The sequence below is a fragment of the Phyllostomus hastatus genome, unplaced genomic scaffold, assembly GCF_019186645.2.
Source record: "Phyllostomus hastatus isolate PE091 unplaced genomic scaffold, TTU_PhHast_1.1 phas_scaffold_442, whole genome shotgun sequence".
In the NCBI taxonomy this organism is placed as follows: Eukaryota; Metazoa; Chordata; class Mammalia; order Chiroptera; family Phyllostomidae; genus Phyllostomus; species Phyllostomus hastatus.
The window spans coordinates 4,502,344-4,515,128 of record NW_025334030.1 but is presented as its reverse complement, the minus strand read 5'-3'; the positions used below and the strand labels follow the sequence as shown (position 1 = coordinate 4,515,128).

At 46.7% G+C, this 12,785-nt stretch overlaps 1 protein-coding gene and 1 pseudogene across 3 annotated transcripts in view; one reads left to right on the top strand and one right to left on the bottom strand.

Annotated features, from left to right (window-relative positions):
- Positions 1 to 9,561, bottom strand: part of NLRC3 (NLR family CARD domain containing 3) — a 34,610-nt gene extending 25,049 nt beyond the window's left edge. The window contains exons 1-2 of one of the 3 annotated variants that reach the window (XM_045820868.1): positions 9,286 to 9,561; positions 7,058 to 7,235 (exon numbers count right to left, since the gene is read on the bottom strand). The gene's annotated coding sequence lies outside the window, so the exon portion shown is untranslated. The remainder of the gene's footprint in view (positions 1 to 7,057; positions 7,236 to 9,285) is intronic. The other 2 variants (XM_045820870.1, XM_045820869.1) reach the window with 2 other exon arrangements.
- On the top strand, positions 5,803 to 6,248 carry LOC123807218 (annotated as a pseudogene).
- Positions 9,562 to 12,785: the final 3,224 nt, after the last annotated feature.

The window sequence follows — 12,785 nt, the reverse complement described above, 5'->3', positions numbered from 1 at the left end:
TAATGTCAGAATAGCCACAGCCCTGATCTCTTTCGGTTCCCCTTTTCATGGAATACCTTCTCTCATCCTTTCACTTTCAACCATTTGTGTCTTTGGGCCTCAAGTGAGTCTTTTGTATACCCATATAGTTGGATCACGTGTTTTTATTCATTCTGGGATTGGAGAGTTTAATCCACTTACATTTAAAGTAACTACTGATAAGGAGAGACTTATTTTTGTTATTGTACTACTTGTTTTCTCTAGGCTTTATAGCTTTCCCTCCTCATTTTTTGCACTACTGTCTTTTGTTTTAGTTGATCTTTTGCAGTGAAATATTTTAATTTCTTTTTCATTTCCTTTTCTGGTTACCATGAGATTACATTTACCATCCTGAAGTTATAACACTCTAATCTGAATTTATATCAACTTAACTTCAATAACATACAAAACTTTGCTTCTTTACATCCCTGCCCCTACCTCTTTTGGTTGTTGATGTCACTATATTACATCTTTATACATTGTGTGCCCCAAAACATAAACTAATAATTTTTTTAAAATGCATTAGACTCTTAAGTGTCATAGAAAACAAAATTTTGAGTCACACACCAAAGTTATAGTAATATAGGACTAGTGTCTATTGTCTTTTTATTTCACCCTGAAGAATTTCCATGAGTATTCCCCATGGGGCAGGCCTAGTGGTTATGAACTCCCTCCACTTTTGCTTATCTGAGAATATCTTAATTTCTACCTTACTTTTAAAGGACATTTTTACTGGATATAGGAGTCTTAGTTGGCAGGGGTTTTTTCTTTGAATACTTTAAATATATCAGCCTACTATTTTCTGGCCTCCAAAGTTTCTGATGAGAAGTCTGATGATAATCTTATTGGGGATCCCTTGTGTGTGGACAACTTGCTTTTATCTTGCTAATTTCAAGATTCTCTCTTTGTCTTTTGAAAGTTTGATTATAATTTGTCTCAGTGTGGGTCTCTGAGTTAAACTTATGTGGAATGTGTTGAGCTTCCTTGATTTTTATAATGTATTTTATATGAAAAAATAGTAAAGTACAGAGGAGAATTATGATGACTTCTAATTTCTTTCTTTAGAGGATATAATTTTTTGTTTGGCTATAGAGAAATTAGAAATATATGACAGCAGGATTAAGGAATTGTTTCTTATTTTGTGAATTTCAGTTGCTTAGATTTTTCTAGCAAACACGTATTCCTTCCTTCTCATTTAAATAGATTGATCAGGACTTCTGGTCAAGATGAAGGCTTAGGTAGATACACTTTGCCTCCTTGCACAACCAAAAGAAGGACAACAACAAATTTAAAAACAAAAATAACCAGAACTGCCAGAAAATTGAACTATATGGAAGTCCAACAACCAAGGAGTTAAAGAAGAAACATTCAACCACACTGGTAGGAGAGGCAAGATTGGCAGCCAGGGTGGAGAGGCTATGCAGCATGGTGGCAGCTGGAGGACAGAGTGGTCCTACATTTGCACATGGATACACCAGAAGGAACAACTGGGGAGCAAGACAGACTGCTCAACCCAGGGTTCCAGGGCAGGGAAATAAAGCCTCAAAAACCTCTGACTGAAGAAAAACCTGTGGGGGTAGAAGCAGCAGTAGGAGAGAATCCCAGCCTCACAGGAGAGTTTATTGGAGAGACCCACAGCGTTCTAGATGTACACAAACCGACCCACCCAGGAATCAGCACCAGAAGGGCCCAATTTACTTGTGGGTAGTAGAGGAAGTGCCTGAAACTCTGCCTACGTCCGGAACAGTGGCACTGTCCCCTTTTGGACCCCTCCCCCACATACAGCACCACAACACAGCTATGTAGGTTGCCCTGCCCTGGTGAATACCTAAGGCTTGGCCCCTTACTATGTAGCAGGCATGCTGAGACAAAAAAAAATATATGGCCCAAATGAAAGAACACAAAAGCTCCAGAAAAAATACAACTAAGTAATGAAGAGATAGCCAACCTACCAGAGGCAGAGTTCAAAACACTGGTAATCAGGATTCTCACAGAAATGGTTAAGGATGGTCACAAAATAGAGGAAGAAGTGAGGGCTATGAAAAGTGAAATAAAGGAAAATGTACAGGGAACCAACAATGATGGGAAGGAAACCGGGACTCAAATCAACAGTTTGGAGCAGAAGGAAGAAATAAACATTCAACCAGAACAGAATGAAGAAACAAGAATTCAAAAAAATGAGGAGAGGCTTAGGAACCTCCAGGACATCTTTAAACTTTCTAATGTCCGAATCATAGGGTTGCCAGAGGAAGAGCAAGAAATTGAAAACTTATTTGAACAAGTTATGAAGGAAATCTTCCCCAATCAGGTGAAGGAAATAGACTTCCAGAAAGTCCAGGAAACTCAGAGAGTCCCAAAGAAGTTGGACCCAAGGAAGCACATAACAAGCACATCATAATTACATTACCCAAGATTAAAGATAAGGAGAGAATCTTAAAAGCAGCATGAGAAAAGGAGATAGTTACCTACAAAGGCATTCCCATCAGACTATCAGCTGATTTCTCAAAACAAACCTTACAGAGAAGAAGGGAGTGGGAAGAAGTATTCCAAGTCATGAAAGGCAAGGACCTACATCCAAGATTACTCTATCCAGCAAAGCTATCATTTAGAATGAAAGGGCAGATAAAGTACTTCCCAAATAAGGTCAAATTAAAGGAGTTCATCATCACCAAACCTTTATTCTATGAAATGTTAAAGAGACTTATCTAAGAAGAAGAAAAAGATAAAAAATACGAACAGTAAAATGACAACAAACTCACAGCTATCAATAACTGAACCTAAAAAAAAACACACACACAAAGAAGAACTAAGCAAACAACTAGAACAGGAATAGAATCACAGAAATGGAGATGACATGGAGAGTTTTCAGTGGGGAGGGGAAGGGGGAGAGAGGGGGAAATGGTATAGGGAATAAGAAGCATAAATGGTAGGTACAAAATAGACAGGGGGAGGTTTGGAATAGAATGGGAAATGGAGAAGCCAAAGAACTTATATGTGTGACCCATGGACATGAACTAAGGAGGGGGAATAATGGTGGGGGTACGTACAGGGCAAAAGGGAATAAAGGGGAGGAAAAAAGTGGGACAACTGTAATAGCATAATCAATACAACATATTAGTAAGTAAATAAATAGATTACATAATTATAAAAGTAATACTTGCTTCTTAAAAACATTTAAACAATACAAGAGTAAGTATATACCTTGCTTCCATTCTCCAGAGGTGACTTCTTATAGCTGATGGTTTGTTTGATGTTTAAAAATATTATTTGTCCTGGCTGGTGTGGCTCAGTAGATTGAGTGCTGGTCTGTGAACTGAAAGGTCACCCCATTCAGTTCTCAATCAGGGCACATGCCCATGTTGCAGGCCAGATCCCCAGCTGGGGGTGTGTGAGAGGCAACTGATACATGTATCTCTTGCACATTGATGTTTCTCTCCCTCTCTCTGCCTCCCTTCCCCTCTCTCTAGAAGTAAACAAATAAAATCTTTAAAAATAAAAAATAAAATATTTGGTGCTAGTGCAATAGGTCAAATGAAAGAAATAAAAGATATCAAGATTGGAAAAGGAAAAAATAAAACTCACTGTTCATAGTTGACATGATTGTATACATTGAAAATCCAATGTATAAATTGAATTCTTGGAACTAATATGTGAACTTAGCAAGGTTTCTGGACATAAGATCAATACAAAAAAGGTAAGGCATATTTCTACATAATAGCAATAATAAAATTGAAAGTAAAAATTTAAAGTACCATTTTAAAATCAAGTATCTAGGGATAAATATAACAAAAAGTTTGCAAGCCTTCTACACTGAAAACTATAAAACAATACTAAGAGATTTAAGGAAGACCTAAAGGAGAGATTTACCATGTTTATGGATTGAAAGACTCCAAATTATTAAGATGTCAATTTTTCCCAAATTGATCTATAGATTGAATAATATCCCAACAAAAATCCAAACAGGCTGTTTTTGAGGGATGGGGAGGGGGTAAATTGGCAAGCTGATTCTAAAACATATAGGTAAATGCAAAAGACCCTGAAATCACCAAAATTTAAAAAAGAACAAAGCTGGAGGATTTACACTAAACAGCGTCAAGACTTGATATAGAGCTATAAGTATTGGCACAAGGGCAGACAAATGGACCAATGCAGTACAACAGACAGTTCAGAAACAGGCCCACACATATACCGTCACCTGCTTTACAACGGAGCTCTGCTGACATCCGGTGGGGAAAGGATGATTTTGCATTAATCTGTGCTGGCTAATGAGATGTTAATATGGGAAAAGTCAACCTTGACCCTTACCTCATATCATACATAAAAATTAATTCAAACTGGATCATAGATCTAAATGTGCCTGCTAACACAATAAAGCTCAATACAAGAGAATATCTCTACAAACTTGGGCGAGGTAAAAATTAAATGAAACGCAAAAAGCAATAACCATGAAAGGAAAGAATGATATATTGGTATTCATTAAAATTAGGAGTACCTGTCATTGGGAGACAGCCTCTGAAGGGTGAAGAAGCAAACCACTGATTAGGGGATGTCCCAAACACACACACATACAGTCAGTAAGAAATAGGCCACCCACTTAAAAGTGAGCCAAAAAATGTGAAGACAAAAGAGAATATCATTAATCATCAGAGAAATGCAAATTAAAATCACTTTAGAAAAGTGTTTGGTAGTAATAAGGCTAAGTGCATATTTCTGTGACACAGCGATTCCCTCTCTGGGTATACACTGAATGGAAATGAGTGTTTATATCCACCAAAACACAGTACCAGAATGTTCACAGTAGCTTTACTCATGATATCCAAAAAAGCAGAAACAACAAAGTCCATCAACAATAAAATGGCCTCTCTCTGGTGTGGCTCATTTAGTTGGGCATCATCCCGCAAACTGAAAGGTCACTGGTTCCATTCCCGCTCAGGGCACATGCTTGGGTTGCAGAAGAAATCACTATTTCTCTTTCACATCGATGTTTCTCTCCCTCTTTATCTCCCTCCCATTCCCTCTCTCTAAGAATAAATAAAATCTTTAAAAAAAACAATAAATGAGATGCTTTTGGTATGTTCATACAATCAAATCCTATATAATAATGAGAAAGAATAAACTACTGACGCACTCAACAATAGGGCTGACCCTTGCAGACATGTCAAGTGAAGAAAGTCTGACACCAAAGAGAACACACTCTGATCTCGTTTATGGGGCATTTAAAGTCAGGCCCATCTAATTGGAGCTGATAGAAGTCAAAATATTGGTTACCCTTGGGGGCAGTTCTGTTGAACAGGGGCATGGGGAAGCCTTCCAGGGTCCTGGGAACTTCTATATATTGCTCTTGGATACACAGGTGTATAAACATATAAAATCTATTAACCTTGCTTTAATCTAAGTTATACCTCAATTTAAAAGAAGTTATGCTAGCTGCTATCTAAAAATTCAAATGTACGTAAACCCAAACAAAGCAATGCTATTGCAGCCTCTCAGTGTGTTAGGGTCTCTGTCCTGCTCTTGGGCTGGGTGGTGGAAGGGATGGCCCAGTGGTGGACCATGGCCACATGCGCCCACCAGGCGACAAACCTGCTGCTGTTCGTTGGTGGAAGGTGGTGGCCAAGAGTAAGAGGAGACCGTGTTAAAGAAGAACCAGTGCTTGCTGAGAAGCAGGACAAATGTCGGCAGGACATTTCCTGGAGAATTGTATTTTTCATTTAATTTTTTATTGTAGTAAAATATGCATAACATAGAAGTTACCATTCTAGCTCTTGTGTCTCAGCCACCAACATGCCGTCTAGACTGAGGAAAATGCAAAAACTTCGGGGCCACGTGAGCCACGGCCACGGCCACATCGCAAGCACAGGAAGCCCCCAGGAGGCTGAGGTGATGCTGGTGGTTTGCATCATCACAGGATCAACTTCAACAAATACCACCAAGGTCACTTTGGGAAAGTCGGTATGAGTCACTACCACTTAGAGACGAACCAGAGCTCCTGCCACACTGTCAACCTGGATAAACTGTGGACCATGGTCAGCGAGCAGACACGGGTCGACACTGCCAAAAACAAGACCGGAGCCGCTCCCATCACTGACGTGGTGCGATCGGGCTACTACAGAGTTCTGGGGAAGGGAACGCTCCCAAAGCAGCCCGTTGTTGTGAAGGGCAAATTCTTCAGCAGAAGAGCTGAGGAGGAGATTAAGAGTGTTGGTGGGGCCTGTGTGCTGGTAGCTTGAAGCCACATGGAGGAGAATTCATTAAATGCTCATAAGTGAAAAAATAAATAAATAAATGCAAGTTACCATTTTAACCTTTTCTAAGTGTGCAATTTAGTGGCAGTAAGCACAGCTCTAATGGTGTGCAACCATCACCAACATGTGCCTCTAGGAGTTTTTCATCTTTTCAAATGGAAATCTGTGCTCATTGAACACTAACTCTCCATCCCCCTGGCACACCCCGTTCTACTTTCTCTATGAGCCTGACTACTCTAGAGGCCACACGTAATTGGAATCATATGGCATTTGTCCTTTTGCATCTGACCTCTTTCGCTGAGCACGTTTTCAGGTTCATCTATGTTGTGATGTGTATCAGAATTTCATTCCTTTTTGAGACTAAATAATATTCCACTTTATAGAAGACCACATTTTGTTTATTCATTCATCTGTCAATGGACGCTTGGGTTGTTTCCACGTTTTGGCTCTTATGATGAATGCATCTAGGAACATGGGTGCACAAATATCTGCTCAAGTTCCTGCTTTCAATTCTTTAGGGTACATATACCCAGAAGTGAAATTGCTGGATCATATGAGCATTCTTTTCTTGAAAATGGAATGCTATTCTTAAAACACTACTGCTCAGTACAACCAGCTGGAGATTTAATTGGTCTGGGCCAGGACCCCAACATTATATATTTTATTTAATTGGACAGACACACTTATACTTTTTAAAAAATCTCACTGTTGCTCTGGCTGGTGTGACTCAGTTGGTTGGAGCATCATCCCATGACTGAAAGGTTGCAGGTTTGATTCCTGGTCAGGGCACATACCTAGGTTGTGGGTTTAGTCCCCAGTCCAGGTGCGAATGATCCCTGGTCCAGTCAGGTATGATCCTCGGTCAGGCCGCATGCAATCCCAGGTCCGGGTGCATACGGGAGGCAACCAGTCAATTCTCTCTCACGTTGTTTCCCTTTCTCCCTTCCTCTCTCTCTAAAAAGCAATGAAAAACTGTCCTTGGGTAAGGATGAAAAAAATGTCATGGTTTACCTGAAATTCAAATTTAATAGGGTGTCCTGTATTTTATCTGGCACCCCTACTCAGGCCCCAATCAGAGAAGACCCCCTCTCCCCATCCGGCCTTTACCTCTGGACACCTTATCTCAGTAAGGACAGAGGAGGAGACTCTAGCAGGTGAGCCAGGAAGTACCCCACTCCCATGATCTCCTGGGGTCAGCATCACAGGCTGATGAGGGGTCTCCCTCAATGGGGTGGCTACCTGGCCCCAGATGCCACCCCTGCAGGGTGGAACCTACCACAGGCCACCAGGGACAGTCAGGTAGACCCTGTCCAGTGCAGACAGCCGCCAGTAAGAGCAGCAGGAGGCCCTGCAAGCCCAGCTTAAAGAGGGGAGGACTGAGGGCCAGGGGGCCTCAGGTCACTGCTGGGAATCTAAAGGCTGGAGGCCTTCACTCTACAGAGGGTCTGAGCTGGAGGGTGTGGAGCAAGACCAGATGGACAATTGGGGGACACCTGCCACTTCCATGGAGCTGGGCTTCCCCATTCTCATGTGTCCCCAGAGCTTCATCCTTGGGGCAGGGCACAGCTCAGGACATGTGCTCTCTGTTGTTGGTGTCGCTCAGACCTCATCACGAAGGCTGGACAATTGGGCTTGTGCCCCATCTCTGAGAAGACCCAAGTCCCAATTTACTCATCAAGTCTGCCAATGAGTCTCATCTTTCTTTAAAAGATTTTATTTATTAATTTTTAGAGAGAGGGGAAGAGAATGAGAAAGAGAGGGATAGAAACATCAATATGTGGTTGCCTCTTGCGCACCCGCTACTGGGGACCTGGCCCACCACCCAGGCATGTGCCCTGATTGGGAATCAAACCAGCAACCCTTTGGTTCACACCCTGCGCTCAAGCCATTGAGCTACAGCAGCCAGGGCCAATGAGTCTTGTCTCGTTCTACGTTTCCCTCCCAGGGGCCTCAGCCCTAGCTGTCCGCTTGGCCTGTGTGTTAACTGTGGCCTCTGCCTTGCACACCTGTACTGGGTGACTGTAGGAGGTCCGCAGTACTGACCTCCTGCCTGGGCTGTCCGTACATCAAGCCACAGATTCTTGTATGCTCCTCTCTCCTGACTGAGACCAAACAGCCTTTCCCAGAGGAAGGAGTGGCACTTTGCCAAAGACATGGCCCTCCTGGCTGCACTGGGCCCTGGAGCCTCATTGGGAAGGTGGGGACAGGCTCAGTGCTGGGAGCCCAGCAGCCCTGGGACAGAGGAAGGGATGCCCAATCTATATACCCCCACCTAGAAGTTAGCTACAGGGCAGCCTGTGGTGGCCAGGAGTGAGCCCCTGGGCTCAAGGAAAGCACGTGCCTCCATTGAAGGGACCAGGAAGAACCCCAGGACCCCAGGAGCCTGGCCATAGGGGAGGACCCCATGGCCAACAGCCACCCCTAGCCTGGCTCAGCAGTGCCTCTTCCAAGAAGGCCTCTGTGGTTACTGTTCCTCCCAGCATGATGAACCTCATTTCCATCCAAGGGTGGGGCTGATAGAGGGCCCTGGCGCTGCTCACCCAACAGGAGGGCAGCATTTATGGAGCAGGCACGGAGTGCCGAACCCCACCCCACCTGCACTGTCTCCCTGGGCCCTCAGGACCCTGGGGTGGGTCTGGTGCAGCAACTCCATGTCATGGTGGAAGGGGGTGCAGGAGCGGTGCTCAGGTGTACTGATTCACAATTTAACTAGTGGGCTGACTGCTCAGCGTCCCTTTTGCCTGCCTGCAGCAGCGCTTTCTGGCTACTTCCTGCTCTTCCTGTCCCACCACTGATACCGAGGGAGCTGCTCTTTGTCTTCTTTGCCATCCTTGGGCACATTGGTTTATTTTACACCATAAACTAGTCCTGCTCAGCAGCTCCTAGCACCGTGGGGGACACCTTGGAGTTACCCCAGCCCCCTTTTTCTAGAACAGCTCAGCCTCAAAAATCATGGTCCTTCCTGCCAGCCATCTCCTCTTCTTCCCCCATCTTTTACTGAGGCAGCCTGAACGCAACTTACCTCCTGGGCCTCATTGCCTCAGAGATGCCCAGACTAGGGGGTCGGTGGAGGCTCCATCCCTGTGCTCCCAGGCTCAGCCCTGCTCCCGTGGACAGGGTCAGCCAGCGGTGGTGGGGATGTTCTGGGTCTCTCTGTGGCCAGTCGGCTGGGCCCTGAGTCCTCAGGATCCGTCCAGGGCAGGAGTAAAGTCCTGCTCAGGGCAGCAGAGACACAGCCCACTAGCTCCTGCTGTCCCCGAGCCCACTGGTTGTCACAGCAGCTAGGGCTCTTCACCTCTTCCTGTGCTGGCTCCACCTCAACCCTCCTTCCTGTCTGATTTCAAAAGCCAACAGCCTATCAGGCAAATCGATAAGCCACGACTGCTTTGCCAGTTCTTGGCTTCATCACTGCCCCCTAAGTCAGAGAGGCAGGGGGTGCCACCAGGGTCTTCATCTGAGGAACCAGTGCCCCTGCAGACGTGATGCTCAGCAGACAGTGGTCTAATCAAAACCACAAAGGAAAAACAGGCTCACCGCCAGTGAATCTTTGCTTTTGCAGGTGGTAGGGAAAGCAGTAAGGATATTCAGGGACTTGCCCAAGGCCACACAGAGGGAGCTCATCTCTCCGGAGCTTACCCGTGTCCTCCCGTAGACTGGCATGCCCTGATACCCTGGGCCCTCATCGCCCTTTCTAACCCCCCTGCTTTCCTTCTCTCTAGCTCCCAAGAGGCACCTTCCACCCAGCTATACCCCACAATGTCTTCCTGTGAGTCAAGGCAGGTCACCTGCACCCTGAAACAGCAGAGTGTGGCAGTTCACTCAGGCCCCAGAGCTGGACCTCAGCCAGTGGGCTGTATGGGTAGGTAGACGTGAGGCAGGACATGGCCCAGTGTGACAAATGTGAGAAAAGTTACAATAGAGGAAAAGTACAGGGCATTCTCCAGCAACAGGGAGCAAGCCACAAAGAGAAGCAGGTGACAAGGGGGGAGCCAAGTAATAGGGGCTTCGATTTCCCTCAGCAAGCAAGTGGGAACCGGTGATGATTGTAGAGCAGGAGAGTCATGGGTTGGGATGCTTGCAGCGACCTGTGTATAAGGGGAGGTGGGAAGGGTGCGTGTGCTTGTATTTAGCCTTTTCTCACGAGCTGTGTGTAGGAGGGGAGGGGAAGGAAGGGGGGAGGACACCAAGGCAGCAGATTAGAGGCTCTCCTACGGTGGCATCCATCTGTGCCCCCTACCATCAGTGCTTTCTGAGTACCTAGCACCTTACTAGGTGCTGGGAGACGCACAGTGGCTGCCCTGGGGAAGCTTGATGAGGCTGTAGGCAGGCAGAGCACAGACTGGCTGCTCCAGCCTCAGCCTCAAGGTGCAGTGAAGGCGGCTGAAATGAGGCCGCCCACAGGATGTTGGAAACCGCAGGGGCCTGGGGGGTATCTGTCACCTGAAAGAGGCCAAGAGGCCCCCTCTCCTCCTCCCTTCGTAACTCAGAGTGGTGAGATTCTGAGCACAAGAGGAGACAGCCTCCTCGACAGGGATCTCAGGGAACATCCCGGAGTCAGCACTTGCCGCTAACCTTTCCTCCCAACCTCTAGGCTGTGCTCCACCACCAGACAAGGCTGGTCCATGGACTCCCTCTGCCGGCTCCCCTGTGAGAGAGAAGCTGGGGGACTTTCTCCCGACTCTCCTGAGGGGGTTTGCATGTTCAGGGCAGTGTCTCCTGGTTGTCCTCACTCTGGGGCTTTCCGTTCACCCAGAGCTGTGATCAGCCTGCAGGCAATAGCCTGGGCCCTTTCCAACTCAGCAGCGGCTTGAGGCTTCCTGTCTGTAGGGGCGGGGCCTTGCTGGGGTTGTGAAGGGCCCTAAGGCCCCCTTGCCTGCTAGAGCTGGGCTGTGGTTCTTTTAATTGCCTTGAGTGACGATGCCCAGACCATGGGGAGACCACCGGAAGTGGGATAGGCTCAGGAGATACATCATAGCAAAGTGTGGTTGTTGCAGTTTCGCTGAGTAGAGGAGGTTCCGCTGCTCCAGGCTCAGCATGTTTTCCTCTCATTCTCAGCCCCCTTCAGGGCAGGGCAGAGCCTCTGGGAGGGAAGCCCTGTACCCACTGTCCACCACAAGGCCCATTGCTGGTCTGGCTCCTTCAGCCGTCCTATAAGCACTGGAAGAGGGCAGCTTTCACCACTGTTTTCCTTTTCAACCAATCAGTTCGCCCTAATTTCCCAGTTTCTGAGTCAGGTCTAATCTCTATGGAAGAGTCAAGGTTATTTTCCTGGATACCACTGATTCTCTGGTTGTGGCAGTTTCTATATTGCAGTGGCTGGTTTTTCACCCCACTTCCTGCTTTGCACACAGGTTCAAATTCCCAGCTGGAGCCCCGGCCAGGCCCACTGCTGACCCCTGCTGGCTTCTGGGGGGCATACTATGCGAACCCCACCAGTCAGGGTGTTCAGCCACAAAACTTTGCCTTCTTGAACTTCCCTGGCCTTCAGTTTCTTACCTCTTTTAACTTCTCCCCCAACATCTCCTTATCAGCCTGGAGTTGGTGATGTTCTGAGAATCTGAGATGCCTTCCTAGGAGCAAGGGCTCCCAGGCCTCTCTGAGGGGAGCGCACCCAAAACTGCATGTCCAGGTCCATGGTCTCCACCATGTCCAAGTCCACAGTCTCTATTGTATCTGGGTCCACGGTCTCCACCATGAGACAGCGAAGCTGGGTAAGGACCCCATTGCCTCCTATTTTCCTAATTCCACCGCATTTCCCTTAACCAGTCCATACTAGGGGAGCGAGATCAAGCCCTTCATGTAAGAAACTCATGGTACCTTCGAAACCAGGCAAGACTCCATCTTGAGTCTGGTCAAAGCACCTGCCAGTAGCTCTGTGACCTGAGACCTGGCGCTGCTCTGATCATCTGCCCCTGCGCCGCATGTGCAGGGTCCAGATCCTCTCCACCTGGTCACAGACCAGGACACGCGTGTTTAAGGAACCCTATTTTCACCTCCCTGAATGCTGCATGCAGGAGGCCTGGCTCCCAAAACCTTCTCCAGAAAGCCATCCCTTTGGGCCACCTGAGCACTGGCCCTTGTGCTGGGCACAAGGACAGTTTCCACTAGATGGATGGAAACACCAACCTGTTCCCTTCCCTCCTGGGGCCCTGCACCCAGGCCACAGTAGGCCTCACACTCGTCCTGTTAAAATGCAGATTCTGACTCAGTGGGTCTGAGGGTCTGAGTCTGCATCTGTGGCAAAGTCCAGGGGAGGCTGCTGGGCCTTGGGTCTCCTTTGAGCATTAAGGGCTGGAGCTCAGCCCCTGGTAAGGACTCTCTTCATGTGGCTGTATGGACAGACAAATGTGGATGAATGAACATCTATTATGGAAGAACCAAAGTGAAACGAGGAGCCGGCAGGTCTGGGTTAGCCCTCAAGATAAAGAACAGGCACAAAGGCCTTCCGCAGACACACTTTGTGGACAGCAGGGAGCTGTGGGTGAAGCTCACGGCCAGTTTCCCTCATTATTTTTCTAGAGT